We start from the raw sequence: 13,385 nt of genomic DNA, 5'->3' as shown, positions 1-13,385 counted from the left end.
GCACCGCCGAGCTCCGGACCGGAGCGCAGCGCGGCGGGGAGCAGGTTGGTGCGCTAGTCGCGGGGACAGCAGTTCCCAGCATGGGAGGATGGAGGGCGCGTGGGGAGAGCAGAACCAGGAGAAGAGAGGGCGACGGACTGACATGGGGCTCGCGCCCTGTGCAGAGACCCTGGCCCGGCTCTGTAGCAGTGCGAAGTTATTGCATTGCATTTGGGCTGTGGCCGGGAGTGAAGAATTGTACTGTCTTCCCCGGCCCACAACCCTGCGAAACTGCAGGCTTCCAGCTCGAAGTGCGTTCTGGTGGTGTCTTGTTCTCTATAGCTACAATGTTGCGGGGTGGAAGGGGTCTTAGGGATCCTAAAGCACTGTGTGGATGCTTAGGCTCTCAGCTGGCGGGAGAACTGAGCCTGGGGTTAGCTTACTTTCCGCCGCCCTGCGCAGAGTGGCTGTTGGGTGCATTCCTCTGAGCGAGGAACACATGTCAGTCTCAGCTGCACAGAAGGTGCTGATGTCAGGAGAAGAGTGAAGTTTTATGCCCTGCTCCAGCTAGCTGAATGGCTGTGTTTGGAGGAGCCCTGCTTTCCAGGAATTTAAATGAGACTTTTTGTGGTGGTTTCAGGTCCCTCCTGTGTTTGTCTTGTCAGGCAGAACTTCAAAACCGTTTCTTAATGTGAGAAGCACTTTGGTGGTGGGCGTTGTATACTGCTTAGCGGGATTTTTGCAAAGTTGTTTTTATTGGTGCTGAAAGTGTGGTGAGCGGTGAACTGTATTAGATGAAATCTTTTTGTACTGGACCACGGGAAGTCTCACTGTGGACAGGACTGCGATCCACTTGCTCACTTGGGCAGGGTAATCTCGGGCGGGATCCCCACACAGTCTGTGCCCAAAGTATTTTCTGCACATTTATAAAGCCTCAAGAGTGACTTGATGGTTATTTCTTTTTAAATTCCGATCAACATTTTTTTTTTTACCATTTTGAAACTTAAAATACGATTAAGGAAGAATTCCAATAAAGGGAAGAGCTATGTGTCCTCTCTCTTGAAAATTTAGGAAAAATGATGTGCGGCCTTGAATCTGCCTTTAGCCTTTTTCGTCTTCTATCATTTTTCTGGAATTGATGACCAAAATTTTCACAACAGTAAGTCTTGCATTTTGTACTAGTGCATTAGAAAAACAGCTAGCAACAGTACTTAAATATTTTAACCAAAATGGAGGAAAAACTCAGTGGATGAATTGCCTTGAATTTTGCAAGCAGTCCAGAAAAGGAGTCAAGCATGAGGGATTCTCCATCCAGTTCCTAGCTGCTAGTGATAAAAATTGTAGCATCTTGCCTTTTTGCTGGAGGAAGTAGCTTGGAGCCACTGGAGTTTTGAGCTCAATCTCTTAAAAGATTTTGACGTAAGCCTCTGCTTTCAGTGGAGTTCTGAGCTCCACAATTTAGGCTGCCTGGGGACCTTGGAGAGGAGAGCGTTCAGAGCGAAGACCAGCGTTTGGTGAATTTATTACATGGTGGATAGAATCCAGGAAGTAAAGGTAAAGAACTGAAGATATTTAGACTGAGGACTAGAGGAGGAGACAATTTAATGTTCTGAACATGTGTGAATGGTTTATTTTGCAAGAGAGGCAATCAGCTAGGCTTAGCTTTTGAGGGGTGAAAGAGGAAAAGTTTACTCTGGGTGAAGACACAGTTGAGTCTTTGAGTTGTAGTCAGTTCAGCCAGCAAGATTGGCTAAGTAAAGAAGGGGCTGTGGAGAATTCCTGTGTGTGCTGTTTCTGGAGCATTTTTTTCTTTTTTTCCCTTAGTTTCTCCTCTTTCTGAGTTGATTTAAGTGTGTGAGTCTCAGATCTATTACTCATATTAACTGAAAACTTATCCTCTAAGTCTAGAATGTATTCAAGCATTTCTCAGTGCTTAAGTCTTTTCTCAAATGACAATTTCATTCCTAGGCTTCTGCCACTCCTGCTTAGGTACATAAATCTCCCCAAACTTAGAGATGTTTTTTCCTCCGGGAAACTCTTCATTAATTTGCAAATTCACTACCTCATACATAAGAATCTGAATAAATATATCTCATGTATGATAATGAGATCAGCCTTGTTTTAAAAATGCATTTGCTCTTTCAGTATATTGAATTGTGTTATTCCCGATCGATTGTCTTCCTCCTTGAGAATATTCTGTAATATGATCTTAAAATTTAATTGCTTAGATTAAATTAAGTGTTTTATTCAACTTGCTTACATATCTAAGAGAAACAGAGCTCTCATGGTAGGTGTATGTCAAGTTTTGATATTTTTTTAGGCATTGAAAGCTCATTCTTTTAAAAAGAACTATGGCATGAAATTCACAAATGAGTATAAAAGAAATAATTACATAGAATCAGATGCTAATTTTGGAAGCAAGCGAGTGCAGGTGTGCATTTACACAGAAATCCCCAACGTTCTTAGCACCAACTGTTGCTATGGCCAAGGACAGAGGGAGCAGTGGAAGATATCCAACTGCCATTAGCAGATTACCACCTTTTAGGCTCATAAAGCTGCCCACCACTTTGCTCAAAAACCTCTCTTTTACTTTTGAGAGATTTGTTTGTAAACATCGCTAGGTATACAGTGCAAAGACAGAAGCATGCAAGAAAGCTGGATTCCTTGTGTCTCTTACCCAGTAGGAATTTATTCTTGTGTGAAATGCCCAGAATTGAAAGGGAGCAGGTGCAATTCAGGACATGCACTTGGAACCAACCCAGGCTGCATGTGACATGCATTTCAAGGACCTGAGTTGGGGGCAGAAGTCCTCTGGCTTTTCTGGAGTGGGTGAACCTGTCTAAAAGCAGCACCAGTCCGTGTTGAGGGCTGGTCAGGGGCTGTCTTCACCACAGGACCAAGTGCCTCTCGGTTTTGGGGGAGGAGTCTCTTTATGCATACAGATGACATCAGAGTCCTGCAGGCCACTCTGAAATTCTGTCTCTGGAGAACTGTTCTGTGCCCTGTTGGCCTCTGCTGCCCTCTGTGGTCAGCTTTAAAACAGAAGACAGAATTCAAGGTACACCCTGACTCTACAAAGCTGGAGTAAAAACTGAATTTGCAGACTTGCACGGCACTTTGTTCAATAAGAGAGAGGCCACGGGCTGGGGATTTAGCTCAGTGTTTCCACCACCTGCTTTGCAAGTGCAAGGACCTGAGTTCACTCCCCAGTACAAAAAATAAATAAAAATTAAAAAAAATAAACCAAACAAACAAACAAACAAAAAACAAAGAGGCCAGGAGAGCAGGTGGCCCTGCAGTGAGTTTGCCAGAGGGACCCCCAGCCTCAGTGGAGCTCATTTCAAGGCCTGTCAAAGAAAGACTGAGATGGAATCCGCTCCAGGGTGTCTTCAGGGGCTGGGGCTCCTCAGGACTGGTAATTGTATGTTATAGTGTACCAGAGAGTTAATTCCCCCACAGCTCCAGAAGAGGGTAGCAATTCTGAGAATAATAATTGCAGCTGATTTGCAGGGATTCTGCACCACACCCTGTATTTGCTTCGAATAGATTATCACAGTACACTTTAGCCATAGCTTCGAAATGATGAAGAGCCTTGGCCATGCTGAGCTTTGAGCCTGGCTCTGGGTGTCTGTGCTGTTAAATAGAGATCTGCCAAGTCCAGGATTGGGTCACGCACCCTCTGACCATCCCTGTGCCTGCTTAGACTCTGGCGGAAATAGAGCTTTCGTCTTCTGCCTTTTGGCCAAGCTAAGCTCAGAGGAGGGGAGCACCAGGATTCAGACACCTGTCCACGCAAAGGCCTGCCAGTAAAATAGAGCTTGGCCCAGAACTGTGAAAGTGGACCATGAAATTTGGAATATCCAGGCAGTCAGTATCAGAATGAAATTCTGGCTTAAATTCTGGTGTCAGCGCAAGTGAAATTTCCAAGGAAAAATTGGAAAAATTATGCACCTGCTCTGAGTTATTGGGCTGGTGAAGAGAGCAGGCTTAGAAAGCAGTCTCTTGGGATATTTAGAAATATATTGGCTGAGGCATTGGAGAATGCACTGTAAAGAAAATCCTTGAAATCGTGGTTATAAGCCTCTATTTTCAGAAGTTTATAATTCACACATTAAGTTCTATTCTGCACTGCTCCTACATTTTGAGCCTGAGAGGAAAATGGTTTATTAAATTTCAAACAATTGGTTTTTCTGTGTTCAAATTACACAAATTTTTCAAGTAGAAGTTTTTCCATGTGGGTAATTGTGGTTTTTAAAATGACTTAGCTCTAAATGAAATTCAGTAAAGGGTAAATCTCTTATATAATCCAATAGCTTTCATTATTCAGATGCACATTTGAGAAGCCATTTCTTGGGAAGGCCAAGGATGACTTCTAAATATAAGTGTAGTGTCAGAGGTCAAAACCTGTATTTGTATCACTGACCACAAACAGGTTGCAAAAGTACAGTTGGTGCGGGATTTGTTCACTTCAGGTAATCCCATCACACATGGAACCATAAGTGTGTGGTTCAATGAATTACTTGTTTTTACAGTTAGTAGAGGGATCTTGCTATGTTAAGTATATCTTGAAATTGAGGAAGATATATCCCATTAGAAATCTCTACAAGGAAAAGAGTATTGTGTTTGAGAGATGACACACACTCACAAGTGATTAAGTCTCTGCACCACATCAGCAACTGGAGCAGGTTGAGAGCCTACCCCTTCTCCTGGGCTCCTATATGACTTCTTTTGCCTGCTCCAGATTATATGTGGCTTGTGGGAAGCTAACAGATATGTTTAATGTTCAACTTAAACTCATTTATTATAAATAGGATACAAATGGAGACACACCTTATAATTTTGGCAGCAAAAGGTCTGCCTGGGATGTCTAACTCACTCCTGGGAGGGCCCAATGAGAAATGGGACCCTGGCCTGGAGACACCTGAATCCTGCTCACTTGGTCGATGTTCACCGGGATGAAAGAGGCTGCACACACCTAGGTTCACTTCATCCTGAAATTGACCAAACTCAGTCTCTCCCTGTGGAGCAGATTACTACATGAAGTCGTACCGAACCTGCAGACAGTAGGTTAGAGAATTCAAACTGTAAACTAAGAGTTGTACTTTTAAATATATTATACTCTCTAACCCTCAAGGTAATTTTGAGTACAGTGATTTATGAATAAACGGCAAGAGGATAAATACAGCGTGTTTTATTTTAGAGCATATCAATATAAATGTATATAACATGTATACAGTGTTACAGAGGAACATAATTTCCATTTCCCAAAGGGCAGCCCCAACCCTCCCACCTTGAGTCATACTGTAGTTAAAAATATTCTACTCTGGGTTCAATTAGTAGATGGGAGAGATGGGCTAATTAAGTAATTTGCCTGATTTAATCCAGTCAGCCATCTTTATCTGTGAATTCCCCATCCACTCACTCAGTCAGCTGTGGATTGGAAATATTTGAAAAAAAAAAAACTGTGTCTGTCACTGAACGTGTACAGACTTTTCTCTTGTCATCATTGCCCAGACAAGACAAGGGTCACAACTATAGTGTAGCAGCTCTGAGTGCACTATGGGCAGTGCAGTGAGTGTCCCAGGTGATTCAGAGCAGGTGTGGCCATTGCATGGGCTCTGGGTGGACCCCACACAACTATGTTCAGGGGACTTGAGCATCTGCAGATTTTTGTATCCAGGGGGGTCCTAGGTGTTAGGAAATTGTACATGTTACTTTAAACTCCCCCATTTCATACCTGACTTCAGGGTTCTTCCCGACTTAAGTTTCGTTTTCCTCCCTGAGTTGAATTCTTCCCAGAAGTGACGCCAACATCTGATAAGGGACTTCTGCAGGACTAAAACCTTATAAGGCAATGTGGCCTGCAATAGGTTAAAAAACAGCTTATTTCCCCTAATTGCAAAACTCCCACCCAAGACCCTATAAATGAGCCAACACTCCTTCCCTTGGTACCCGCCTCCCTTTCTTCGCCTCCCGGCCTTTGTGCCTCACCTGATTCCCTTCAATAAAGATCTCCTGCCGGACCTCTCTGTGCGTGAGTGACCTGATTGGGAGGGGGCGCCCGAAGGGGCATGCGCGACCCCTTTCACTAGGATCTATTCCTTCCTGATCTCAAGTGCAGAATGCAATTGATGCATTGTAATACATTCAGGAGGTGCTGTTACATAGGTCACTTCATCATCATTTGGGGCAGGAGAGTGACAGGCATTGACTTCCTACAGGAAAATGTCTATGAGGTATTCTTGAAAATAAGATGATGCTTATAGAGTGGCACCTGAGCTCTTCTCTACCTGCCTCACCTTACACTTCATCCATCCCACTGCATCCAAACCATACCCTGGGGATACCATGTGTCCCTGTTTTATTCTTACACAGAGAACAATTTTGGCTTGCAAGATTTCCAGTGTTGTCTCATGACCGATAAGCCCAGTATTAGATGTAAAACCAGAAGAGGGTAAAAGAAAAGCTTGAAACAGTGTGTCAAAATATGCTGGACCAAGGAGTGTATGGCATGGATGCCCAGCTGTGATGGGACCCTGGAAGGGTATTCAGGTGCAGGCCATGGCTATAGACTCACCTAACCCTGCATCTCTTTGTTTCTCAAGTTGGACTTGCCTTGTACTCAGCAAGACAAGTGTGGAAAACTACAGATGAGCTTATGATATCCAGACATGGGAAGTGGCCTGCACATTTGACCTGGGCTTCCATGTCCATGGGGTGCCTGAGAGCAGCCCCTACATGTTCAGTGTGATGGTCCCACACACAAGAGGAGCCAGGATGCATCCTCTGGGACAACAGGATCTTGGTTCCAGACCTGTTCTAGAACTGCTCCCTGCTAAGATGAAGTGTGTAGGCATTGAATAATTTGCTTCTCTGAGTATATATTTCCTACAAACCCAAATGTTCCTTTGATCATATGTACTTTCGTTTGTTTGCTTTACATTTTAAAAAATATGTATTGCAATAGAAAACAGGGATTGACTGTTACAGCAAGTATTTGCACACTTACTCTATCCAGGTAGTTGCTAAGCAGGTTTGTTTTCAGACACAGGGTTAAACCCTGTGTTACTCTTTCCTTGCTATGACAAAATCCCTGAGAAAAGGTTCCTTTGCACTTGTGGTTTTGGAGGCTTCTGTCTGTGCTTCAGAGCTCCACGTCTTTTAGGGCCTGGTGAGACAGAAGCATCACAGCAGAGGGGGCAGTGTGTGTCACAACAGAGCTGCTTACCTAGAAAGTGTGGGGGGACAAGATGTACCCCCCAGGGACAGATCTCCATGTCTCATGCCCTTCGGTGAGGCCCCACACCTAAGCTTCCATCCACCCCAATAATGTCATCCAAGCATGGATGGATTAAGCATGGTTAACAAGCTGATCAACTTCCAAAGCCCCAACTCTGAGCGCAGGAGTTTCTGGGGGTCATTTTAGACCCACGCCATACTGAGCACCTGGGCACATTCAGCCCTGTGATCCCAGATGAGATCTCCTTCATTTGGCACTGCAGTCTTGAAAGTAGAGAATGAACAGACCAAGTCCAGGTCCCCACTGCCTGTGACAGTAGAATGGGACACAGCTGTGACGTTTCTAAGGAAGCTCACAGCCACTGTGTGTACTGCACATCAGGCGCTTGGTGAGTGATGACCTTGAACAGGATGGGCAGCCCGTCCTTCAGTGTGAGGTGGAGAGGGTCAGTTCTGGGTACCCCCACTCGCAGGTGGCAGAACCCATCCATGCACAGTCCCTCACACAAAATGGTGCAGCACTTGTAGAATCTACATACTTCTTCCCATATACCTTATTGGGTTTTCTGGGTTTTTTTGGTTTTGTTTTTCATACCAGGGATCAAGGCAGGTAGGTGGCAGAACCACTGAGCCAAATCCCCAGCTTCCCATGTACTTTAAATCATCCCTAGGCTCTTTGTAAGACCTAGCACAGTGTACGACTGTGTAAACAGGTCTTACACTGTATTTGGAAATTATGGACAGGGAAAGTATCTTTACATTTTCAATACAAACACAACTTTCTTAATATTTTCATTTTGTGGTTGGTTGAATCACAAAATGATTACATGCTGAATCTGTACAAGGTGTATGTGTTTATGTGCATTGTATATGAATCTATGTAATGCATATGGATACATATATGCATACATATATGAGGCGTGATCATAAATATGATGAATGTTTGAGTGAAAAACATTTTAAACGTATTATGGTGCAAGATACGTTGTCAGTCTTTCACAAAATGCCCCTCAGTTTGAACACGCTTATCCCGTTGTTCTTACCACTTTCTAACAGAGTTTCTAATCAAGTAGAGTAGATTACTCCCATGTGTACATTCAAATTTAAACAAAAAACTTATTTAGCAAGCTTTTTGAGAATAAAGGCAAAGTTAACAAGGAATGAGGGTCCTGACTGGGCTGTTAAAGTGAAAGAGTTCTAGACCTGCTCATGGTCAAAACTATCAACCCTAGGCCTGTTAATAACCCAAGAGCTTGGTCTTGCCATTTGTTGAAAGCTGTAGATCAATTTTCCTTTCCATTGAAGAAAACTTCAAGATCAAAAATTACTTCTTTAAATGTTCCAGAATCTAGCACATTATGCTTTAAATCTTGAAGACATACTTGAATAATCTGGGAAAAACACATTGTTAAAAGAAAATTGGCTTTTCTAACAGAATATAATGTCATTTAGCAACTTGAGCTGTTTACTACTGCAGGTGGACCCTGGTAGATGAATAATTCTCAAAGCCGTTTTTATGTGATATAGTCAGGCTCTGCTGGGAAATGTTGTAGAGGAAGCAGCTCATAGAAAAGCTTAGCATGGCATGGAAGATTAGAGTCAGACAGATTTCTTTGGCATTTTCATAGAGCTACACTGCCATTTGGAAATAAATACCAACCTAATGAGTCCCGTAACCCTACCAGCTACCTTGCCAAGGTATGCCAACCAGCTTGGCAAGATGCTTCCACACTCCTGAAGACTCAAGTCCAACAGGACATAGGTTAAAAGAGTGCATTAGAGCTTAGTAAAAAGGGAGAGAATGAGCAATGGGGATGTATTTTAAGAAGTGAGGGAGCAACAAGATTGTTCCATAAAGATCAGCTGTGCTCAGATGATAGTGTATAAAGTCAGGATTTTTCTCAAGCCCCAGAGATGGCTTGCATTTGAAGCCAGATGCAGATACTGCCATTCGGTGTGGAGCAGCCTGCCTAGCACCAGCACTGGTGTGCACAGCGCTGCCTCTGGTCTTTACCTCTTGAAGAGGGAGCTCTGCCTCCACCTTCAGCCACTGCGCCTCATTCCACAGTGAATCCTGGTCAGGTGCTGTGCAGAGGGCTGGGAAATAAGTCACTGCGCCTCTGTCCTGAGTGTCTTCCCTGATGAGATGGCGCCATTTACAGTTTCTGAAGGGCAATGTGTTCCCTGGGCTTTCCTTTGTGGCATTTATCATTTCCTCTAAGGAAAACCCTAACTGGAAGTCCTCACAGTTTGCACCAAAAAGACTATCTTCTACCAGGAATCCCTCTTACACTGGTCTCCAACCAGGCTTTTTAAGAGTTTTGTTTGTGCTGACTGTGCATGCTTCAGAGGCAGAGTGTGACAATCCAAGGAGGCATTTAGCATGTCTATCTCCTAAACTGTGTCGTTTCCTTGCCCGGTTGCATTGCCATCACCTGCCTTGACAGTGTCCTGAGCTCTTCTCGGGTCGATGCCCCAGCCTCTCCTGTCACCTGTCATTTTTAGAGTGTGCCGTGCTTCTGGATTAGGCTCCAGCCAGTGGTCACCATTTTCCCACTCTCTGGGCCACTTTCAGGCTCCTCTGACCAGGCAGCAGTTACAAGCCTTATTATTTCACATTCCTTTTCTCCAGCCCCCACCAATTTCTGTTCTCTTTTCCAGCAAGCCTTCTCTGGTGTGTGCTCACACACACACACACCACACACACACACACACACACATCCATCTCAGGTGCCATCATCCTTGCTACTTTTCCTTGTCTTTTACTCCCCTTGCTTCCCTGGAAGATGTCCCACAGCACTCATTGAGTGCTGTGTGGGTGTCCCTGGGTGATGGAGCTGAGGGCCTATAAACCTTGTAGTGACCCCATCCAGTCCCTTATAGAAAAGGTGAGCAGGCAAAACATCTCCCCTTTCTTCAAGCTGCATCCCTGTGACTTGGCTCCCAGATTCTTGCACCCCACTTGTAAATAGTGCATCAAAGGATTGGGGCCAGAATGCAGGCAGACTCTCTTCTTCCTTCTATGAGGTCAGAGAGAGGCACCAATTGCTTAGAGAAGCCCGTTCACCAGCAGGGGCAGGAAATCAGCATTAAACCATTCATCCATCTAATTTGTGTGACACTTGTGAATCTCACAGAGAAAACCTGAATTTGCTTTTCTTTTCATAATTATTACAAATGGGGTGAGATGCTTTGTTCCTACCTTCACCAAAGCACCCAGAATGGAGGGACACATGTAATTGGTAAATAATTAGTGTATAAATGATGTAGGATCTGTCTGGGGAGAACTTACAAAAGGGCCTTGTCTTATATTCATAAATGCTGTATCAAATCCTACCTGTAGTACCGGAACCTGGTGAGATAATAAGGTAGCTTTGGAGGAAATGGGCTCAGGGTGTTGTTTTGTTATCGGGCTGTGGTTTTCCAGCATGCCCACGTGCCTTCTGTGAATGGTTCTTAGAGTTTGGAGAAGCCCTGTTAGACGGAATACAGAGCCTGGCAGAGTGACACATGCATAACCCTGCTTGGTCCAGTGGCTGTGTGTGGGGAAGCGGGTGCTGCCCACTGTGCCTGGGCTCCTGCAGGAAGCCTGGGCTAGGGACAGGTGGGCCAGAGTGCACTAAGAGTCCCTGGGGTTTAGGGACCCTTCATCTCCATCTTCTCACTCACATCTTCAGAGATTGGCCTCTGGAGGCCACAGACTCAGTCCTAAATCTTCATTGCTTGGTGCTGTGCATTTCTCTCCCCTGGATTTGTTTTTTTGAAATTTTGCCATTTTCCAAAGCACAAATTAGGACTGGGGACACAGCTGGGATGTATCCTTTATCAAGGGCTCTTTCCTCACTCTGAATCCAGACCATCATCGAAGTTGAAAAGCCACCAGTGACTGAAGTTAGGGACATTGGATGGCACGTGGCAGGACTTCTGTGAAAGCATGGGAGGTGGAGGTGGAAACAGACCTGGCAAAGAGGAACTGTTCCATGTGCATCAGATGCTGGGGAGGCCTGGGTGTCCAGAGAGGAGATCCAAGGTAGACTTCATGCCCGTGGAGGTCATTTCCAGTCACAATGACAGTCACCTTCAGTGGATTTAAATGACTTCCTGTGTGTTAACATTAGTGATGGTCTGTGTGTGGTACAGGTGGGGCCTTCTGGTGACCCCCACATTGCCTAGGCTACGCCTGGTCCCATAGCACAGCATGGATTTGCAGGCCCAGACTCCAGCACTGGTTTGGGATATTCCACGTGAGGCCCCCAAAGCATCCTCGGGCCACTGCTATTTAGGATAATGTATTAAAATGTCAAAAATCTATGGAAATGAATTTTGTGTTTTTAATTTTAATGATATTAAATCTTTTGTTTTCCTTATGAGGCACAATCTGATCTTTTTTTTTTTTTTTCCTTCGTACCAGGGATCGAACTTGGGACCTTGCACTTGTGAGGAAGGCAGCAGCACCACTGAGCTAAATCCCTGGCCCTACAACCTGCTCTTAATAGGGATTCTGTGCCCTTTTTGTTTTGCTGTTGTCCTTACCAAGGTCCATGGTAAGGGCCTGTGTTTAGAAGTCTCCCGACTGCTCTGAATGTGGGTGCCACCTGAATGGCCCACCCTCTATGAACCTCAGTGCTGCCTAAGAGTGGTGTTCCCTACAGGAAACCTGAATGAATTGCTGGGTACTGGAGTGTTCTGGGGAAACCTTGGCCTGGACATGGCTGGGGTTTTGTTTATTTGTTGAATTTTTCCCAACTGCTTTAGAGTCCATGAAAAGGTTGACTTGGGCAGTAAAAGTAAACACAATTTTGTGGCTTCCTAGAAAACTGGAAATAAATAACAGGAATGTGACAGGAAGGCCTGGTTTTGCTTGTGGATCCTTCGAGAGCATCTGAGCTAATTGGGAAAGCCTACATCTCGGACCTCTTTGGGATCACCGAGTACTGTCTGTGCTGGTGACTCCCAAACAAGGGCCTCTATTCTTTCTGGGAAAAAGAGGAGCACCCTACTGGCCATACATCAGGCTGTGCTCCATCGCTCTCTCTGCTGAGGGCCAAGTGGGAAGATCAGAGCAGTGGCTGTCCTGAAGCCACAGTGAGGGCTAGGTGGCCCCTGCTGCTTCCTGACACAGCGAAGTTGTTGGTCTGTTGTACCCTGTAGCTCCGGAGAGGGAGAGAAAGTGAACCACACCTGTTTGGAAGGCACCTTTCCCTTGTCCAGGGAGAAGTCTGTGTGGCCCTTGGCACCCTTACTGGCTTCACATTGTCTCCTGGGCCCACACCCTGGTGCATATTCTGATCACTACCCTCAAACACCCTCCAACTCCATGTCCTTCAGGGTTTCTAAGATTCAGAGGCCTGGCTAACTTCTATTCTCTGGGCCAGAAAACCCCTTCCATAGATTTTTGATGAGTAAAGGAAACTTCTGTTTCTAGTAGATATGAGTCTGCTACAATGTTACAATGTAACAGCTCCTGGCCCAGATACTTTTTATTTTACTCCTCACTTACTGAAGAGTTTAATGGCACTCCCTTAATGAATTACAAATTTAGTAAGTGTTTGTTTTTTTTTTTTTAATTGCACTCCCATATTCTTACTCTCCAACCACCACTAACACATTCACAGCAGCAAGTAAGAAAAGAAAGGCACATTCAGAGGTCAGGGAACAGAAATGGGTTGGCTTGTTACACTTGTCTGTGATGCCCCGGAACTGCATGGATGCTCCGTTTCCATTTTTATATTGGATTTTCCCCTCAGCCTTCCATTTCCAGTCTCCAGATTCACTTTTGCTCTGTCCCCTGGTCCTGATTCTGAGGCGGGACTAGTGCCAGAGCGGCACAGCCTTTGGAGGAGCAGCTTCAGAGCATTTGTCTCTGCTCAGGGACATGTACACAGATTTTTGGCTTATTATGGCTGGTTCTAAAAATTTATGGCCTGCGAAAAGTTTATTTTCAGTGTAACTGAGGTCAGAATTGGAAGCTTAATGTGTAATCCACGTGTCACTGATTTGCAGTCTAGAAGCACCATGTAAACTATAGAGGGGATCCAGGGGATTCACAGGGCTCTGACACAGCCAGTTTTGGGAGAGAGATGGCTCTGGAGACCACAGTCTTGATACTAAATCCCAGGGCCTCCACCTTAGTGACATGCTGTAAAGTACTCTTTTTTTTTTTTTTT

At 44.8% G+C, this 13,385-nt stretch overlaps 1 protein-coding gene across 1 annotated transcript in view; it reads left to right on the top strand.

Moving 5' to 3' along the window:
- Nucleotides 1-13,385, top strand: part of St6gal2 (ST6 beta-galactoside alpha-2,6-sialyltransferase 2) — a 61,126-nt gene continuing 47,741 nt past the window's right edge. The window contains exon 1 of the mRNA XM_033761489.1: nt 1-44. The gene's annotated coding sequence lies outside the window, so the exon portion shown is untranslated. The remainder of the gene's footprint in view (nt 45-13,385) is intronic.

This window comes from Fukomys damarensis, unplaced genomic scaffold (assembly GCF_012274545.1).
Source record: "Fukomys damarensis isolate Sample0158 unplaced genomic scaffold, DMR_v1.0_HiC HiC_scaffold_9, whole genome shotgun sequence".
NCBI lineage: Eukaryota > Metazoa > Chordata > Mammalia > Rodentia > Bathyergidae > Fukomys > Fukomys damarensis.
Note: the sequence above shows the minus strand (reverse complement) of the source record. Positions and strands in the feature narration are given on the sequence as shown.